The sequence below is a fragment of the Canis lupus genome, chromosome 3 (assembly GCF_011100685.1).
Source record: "Canis lupus familiaris isolate Mischka breed German Shepherd chromosome 3, alternate assembly UU_Cfam_GSD_1.0, whole genome shotgun sequence".
NCBI lineage: Eukaryota > Metazoa > Chordata > Mammalia > Carnivora > Canidae > Canis > Canis lupus.
The window spans coordinates 63,205,076-63,211,814 of record NC_049224.1 but is presented as its reverse complement, the minus strand read 5'-3'; positions in this window follow the sequence as shown (position 1 = coordinate 63,211,814).

The following is a 6,739-nucleotide window of genomic DNA, read 5'->3' as shown; positions in this document are numbered from 1 at the left end:
TGTCTGTGTGAGGTGGAAGCTGCTGTGCATTCTAACACCCTCTCTGTGTCTGCTCACCCCAGACCCCTTTAGTCCTGCCCCAGGAGCCCCTGGCAGGGTGGGTCCTAGGGCTCCCCGGAGCAGCCCCTGCAGCTCTGCTGTGATAACAGTTGCACCCATGTGTGCCTCATCCCAGAGCCCTGCTCCAGCAGTACTCTGCTTCAGGGGATGCGAGGGTGGCTGGGCCTGCTGAGTGGGCTCTCCCCTGACTCGCCAGTGCATATTGGCCTCATGATGCTACTGAGTGCCTGGTACATGTGCAAGTGGCTGAGGGTAGCAGCCTCTTCCACACAGAGCCCCTGCTCAGAGCACAGGTTAGGTGCAGGGAGGCAGGGGCTTCTTCCCACCATGCCCTCCACTGTGAGCCCCTGCCCCCCTGGCCTCACTCTGACCACCACCTGTGCCACTTCCCCTTTTCCTGCTTCACAAAGCCATGAGGATACCCTGCCTGTGTGCACATGCGTGTAGCCCACAACACTCCTGCCCTCAGGTCCCTCCTGGTCCACTGTGGTGGCCACGTCATGGTGAAAGCCGCTCACCTCTGGGGCAGCCACAGGGTGACCAGAACTTAGTGATTGGTTACAGCCACACTGGGGATGGATGTCTGGGCTGTTCGCAGATGAAGCCGCCACGCACAGGCTCACATGTTCTGAGCGGAGCTGCTGGGTATTTTAAGTAGACGGTTGTGTGGCCAGGCACCTGTATGCCCATGCCTACTCGCCTCAGCCGTATCTCCACCTGCTGTGCCTCCTCGGCACTTGGCCCTGGGTGCCTTAGATTCGAGACATCTTGTTGGCTGTTTTAGCTCCCTGTGTGTTTTCACTGACGTAGCAATTGCACCTATTGTAACACCGGCTCTCACGAAACGGTGTGATGAGCTTCGGTAAACGTGTACCAGGTGTAGGCACCACGCCCAGGTATATAGCACCCCCAGGCCCCAGGAGGCTGTACCTATGATCATCACTGGGACTTTGATCTGCACAGATTAGTTTTGGCTTCCTGTGTATTGAAACAGACCATGTGCTTCCCAGTGCCTAACTTGGTTCAGCAGATGCCTGAGGGGCATCCACATGGCCACGTGTGTCAGTGGTCCTCCTGTGTCTCTGAGGAGTAATCCACTTGACATGCACCACAGTGTGTCCATTCTCTCTGTGGACGTTTGGTTTGTGTCCAGTTTCTAGTTACTACAAATCAAGCTGCTATGAATGTTGCTGGAATAGTTGTTTGTGGACATTATTTTCCATTCTCTGCAGTAAATGTGTGGAAGTAACGGAGTCTGGAGTAACTGAGTCACACGGCTGCTGCACATTTATTTAACTTTCAATTGCCAAGGTTTCTCCCACAATGCTGGGGACGGTGTACATGCCCGTCAGCAGTGTGTGACTGCTCCAGTCGGTTCACATCTTGCCAGCATTTGGTGGAATCATTCTTCATGCTGGCTGCTCAGGTGGGTATGCCCTGGCACCTCCCCATGGGCTTACCTGGCATTTCCTTGATGGCTAAGGACGCTGAGCCCCTTCCCATGTGCTGATTGGTTAGTCGTGTGTCTCTTCAAGTCTTCTGCCCATTTTTTGTTTGGATGACTTTTATTTGTAGGAATGCAGTACATATTTGGGACATAGATCCTTTGATACGTGTATTTGCACTTTATTGCCTGTTACTTGACCAGCAAAGGTTTTAATTTTAGTAAAATTCACTCTTAACGGTTCATGACTTTTTGTGTTCTGAGAAATATTTACCCATTCCAAGGTCCCAGTGATACTCTGTCTTCTAGAAGATTTGGTTTTAGCTTTTGTTTAGGTTTGTAACCCACTGCACTGAATTTCTGTGTGCGGTGTGAGGAAGAGGCTGAGGACCACTTCCTCCCACGTGTTCATCCTGTTGTTCCAAATCATTTGTTGAAGGTTTTTTTGTCTCTGTCAAATAATGCTACTCCCCTGGCTGTATTCCTCTGGGTCCATTCTGGAAGCTCTCCTCTGCATAACAGCCCTAGGATTGTCCTCAGCCAGCACCCTAGTATCTTGGTCACTGCAGCTGTAAAGTACAGTACAAATGAATCCCTTTTGTTCTACATATTTTCTACTTTTTCAAAATTGTTTTGACTGCTTGCATTTCCACATAAGTTTTGGAATCAGCTTGTAAAAGTACCCCCAAAAAAGTCTGCTGAGATTTTAATTGGAATTGCATTGAATCTAGATCAACCTGGGGATCGTCTTTTCAGGTTGCCATAACAACCCCACACACTGGGTGCTTGAACAAAAGAAAAGCCTTTTCTCCCAGTTCTGGAAGCCCAACGTCGGATCCGGTTGCCCGCCTCTTTCTGGCTCGTGGACAGCCTTCTCGCCTTCTTGCCTTCTTGCTGTGCACTCCCATGGCCTTGACCCTGCCTACTATGAGGATGCCAGTCGTGTTGGATGAGGACCCATCTCATGACTTCATGTGACCTTGGTCACCTCCAAATAGAGTCCACATGGGGGGTCAGGGCTTCCACGTGAGTTTGGGTGAGGGCGACAATTAAGTCCGCCACAGGGACTTAAAAATTGCAGCTACATTGAGGCCACCAGCCAGTGAATACGGTGTCCTCTATATCCAGACCTCACCTGCATCAGGGTTCTGGGTGCATTTTGTTTATCCTAAGTCATCTCATCGTTTCCCTGCTTTGTTCAGTGTGGTGACATAGACATGTGATTGATCCTCTATATTGATCTTGTATTATGTGACCTTTCTGAGCTCATTTGTTCTGGTAGCTTTTTGCTGTGTTATAAAGCATTTTCTGTGTACACGGTTGTAACATCTGCAAATAAAGACCATTTGCCTGTCCCTCTCTAATCTCCATGCCTCTCGTTCCATTTTCTCCCCTTATTGTGGGGGTAAAGCCTCCAGCACAGTATGAATGGAGCCCTGGTCTGGTTCCAACCTTGGGGAGGAAGTATCCTCTCTCACCATGAAGGACCCTGTCGGCTATAGGTTATCTTAGGTGCAGTTATCAGGTTGAGGGAGTTCACTCCTCGTTCCTGAGTTACCATCATGAGGGCACGTTGAATTTTGTCAAATGCTAATTTTTTCATCTAATGAAATTACCATAAGGCTCCTCTTTGTTCTGATAAGGGTGACACTGACAATTGCATGATTATTCTTGAGCGGTTGAACAGGCCTCCTGAGCGCATGGTGTTGGTCTTGTGTATAGCATGCTGGATTGGACTTGCTGGCACTTTGTTGGGCAGGTTGTCCACAATGTACTCTATTAGTTTTTTAATGTCTGTAGGATCTGTAGTGATGTTCCCTCTCATTCCTGATATTGGTGGTTTGTTGTTTCTTTTCCCTTGATACCTACCTAGAGGCTTATCAATTTCATGGATCATTTCAAAGAACCAACTTTTGGTCCTTGATTGATTTTTCCCTATTGTTTGCCTGTCTTCTGTGTAATTGATTTCTGTACTTTATTGTTTTCTTCCTCCTGCTCATTTTTGGGTTTAATTGTTCTTTTTCTAGCTTCTTAAAGGGAAGATTAGATTATTGCTTTGGGGCTTTTCCTTTCTAATATAAACATTCCATACATTTTAATGTTGTTTTCATTTTCATGCTGTTCGAAATATTTTATAATTTCCATTGTGGTTTTTTTTTCCTTTGACCCACAGATTACAGAAGCCTATTAGCTATACTTGGAGACTTTCCAGATATTTTTCTGTTATTAAATTCTAATTTAATTCTGTTGGAAAATCTACTCCATTTGGTTTCAATCGTTTTAAGTTACAGACTTGTTTTAGGTCTGCCTTGGTGAGTGTTCCATGTGCACTTCAAAAGCACATCTGCCTGCTGTCAGGGCACGGCCTGCAGGTGCAAGCCAGGTCCAGTTCATGATGGGCAGCTAGTCTCTTCTACCGACTGATCTCCTCCTTTTTAGTTCTTGAAGTTTACAGGTGACTTTGTCTATGTCCCCTTTACGCCTATGAGCTTTTGCTTCATGCACTTGAAAATCTCTGTTCTGAGGCACAAGCACACTCCTTGGTAACATCTCTGACGTGGGCCCAGCCACTCTGACCCTCATCTGCTTAGTGTTCATATGTTACCTCTTTCTTGATCCTTTTGCTTCCAACCCAAGTCTTAAACCTGAAGTATGTTTCTATTGTAGACAGCATACACTTGGGTCTTTTTAATCCAATTGGACAATGACTGCCTTTCAATTGAGGTATCTAAACCATTGACATTTTTTTCAAGATTTTATTTATTTGAGAGAGCACTGCAAGCAGGCGCAGTACTCAATCCCTACTCTGAGATCATGCTGAGCCCAAGGCAGATGCTTCACCAACTGAGCCACCCAGGTGCCCCTAAACCACTGACCTGTACTGTAATGATTATTACTGGATTTAAATCTGTGGTCTTTCTATTTGTTTTCTGTTCATCCAGTCTGTTCTGTTATCTTTTGTCTTTATCTGCTGCCTATAGACTAAGAATTGTTGTTTTATCTCTGTTGATTTTTTAGCTCTACCTCTGTAGTTGCCCTAGTTCAATGTACCTCTTTGACTTGCCACAAGTGCCCTTAAATATTATACCACTTCATGTAAACATAGGAATCTGGGACATTCACTGCCTCTCTGACCCTGCACCCTGCCGTTGCCATGTATTTTCCTCTACAGACGTTCCATATTCAATACGTTGTTATGCTTTCAGTGAGTAGTCAATGATTTATAAAAGAAATCTGGAACAAAATAGATCTTATACTCACCCACATTTGCCCATTACAGCACTCTTCACTGCTTTTATAGATCTAAGTTTGCACCTGCTAGCGTCTGCCTCCTCTGAAGAACTTACTATAACAATGCTTCCATTGCAGACATGTGTCAGCAATGAATGCACTCAGCTTTCCTTTGTCTGAAAGTGTTCTATTTCAACCTAACTCAGGTTGGGAACGATATTTCACTGCATATATAATCCAGGTTGACAGGTTTTTCTCCCTTTTATTATGTTAAAGATTTCATGCCATTGGCTTTGAGCTTGTGATGTTGTGACCAAGAAAACTGCTTCTCCCTTATCTCTTTAACTGTTTACATGAAGCCCTTCTGCTTCCACTGCTTTTTGTCACTGCCTTTCCACACATGGGTCATGACGTGCCTTGGATGGTCACGTGAAGTGCTTCGTCCTGCTGGGTTTCCTCGTCTCTGAAAGTCCCACCTGGTTCGTCTACAATATCCTCTAGGTCCGAACACGTTCATCTGGGCTAACTCTATTTATTCACCATTCAATATTGAATGGTGCCTGACATCACGAAACAAAATAAAGATCCTTGTTCTCATGGAGCATATGTTCTGGGGCAAAGAGAAAAATAATAACGCTTACGGACCTTGTGTGACAGGAAGCCTGAGCACTTTGAGCATTGCAGGTGCAGTGGAGGAGCCTAAGGAGAGAGAGGGAGGGGCCTGTAGCAAGGGTGGGCTGGGAGCCGCCTTCCCTGCAGAAGCCCGGCTGCAGGAGCCAAGCCATGGTGCTGGAGAGGCGGGCTTGTGGGCAGCATGGTTCCATCCTGGCTGCTGTGAGGTGAATGGACTTTAGGGGTGTGAGGGCAGAAGCTGGGAGACAGGCAGCTGAGAGGGCCCCCAGGTCATTGGCATAAGTGGAAGGACAGACGTCCCATCCACTGAGACGAGGGCGGTAGATGGGAGACAGACTGGGACCCCTGGGTGGACGCAGGTGTCACAGGAAGAGGAGGTGCAGGGCAAATGCACAGCTCACTCTAGGAGTCCTGCTGCAAAAGAGCACCAGTAGCACAGCAGCTGCGGGAGAAGAAGGTGTGGAGAAGGGTCTTGTTGGGACAAAAGCTGCAGTGTTGTAGCAGCCTAGTGGACTAGGTAATCCCTGCATGGGAGATGGAGGGGGCTGCCAGTGGTCACTGGGTGCACACCACAGGCCTGGGATCAGGTGCACAGGAAGGGCTGCTTTACTGAAGGGCAGTTCATGTACCATACAAGCCACTTACTATGCACCACCACCACCAGCACTTTAGTGTGCCAACAGGCTCCTCCGCAGCCACTCCTCACTGGTGGCCACAGATCACGCATCTGCCTTCTCTGAACGTTCTGTGTCAGTGGAATCACACTATTTGGGCCTTTTGTCTGGTTGCTTTTGGGGTTCATCCACCATCTCCTGATGGACACTTGGGCTGTGACAACCTTTTGCCATTAAGAACAAGACTGAGAGCACTCATGTCCATGGGGTCCTTCCAGTGCACCTAGGTCTGTGGTGCTTTCATCCCATCCTGCGCCAGAGGCCTCAGTCCCTGGGGGTGAGGGCCATGCTGGGTGAAGGGCGCTCCTTGCCCAGGCTCCAAGCAGGGGTTGGGTGAGGCCAGGGGACCCTCGGGTGCGCCAGGCGTGAGAGGTGAGGGGCTCACCCCCAGGGCTCTCCTCTGCGCCGCTGGTCCCCGGCCCCAGAGGACAGGCTTGGCCCTGACCCCACGGGTGGAGGTGTCCGGGGGCCCAAGGATGTGCACCTGCCGCTGCACGGCACGGGGCTGAGCACCGGGCTGGGCACGGGCTGCAGGAAGAGCGAGCGACCAGGTGGACATGAGTCCAGGCGGAGGAACCCTGGCGGGTCGGGAAGGGGCGAGGGGCGTCCCAGGGAAGATGAAGCCTGGCGACAGCCCCCGGAGCTGACGCCCCCCCCACCGCCCCAGCACCAGGAGAAGCCCCGGCGGCACGCCGGC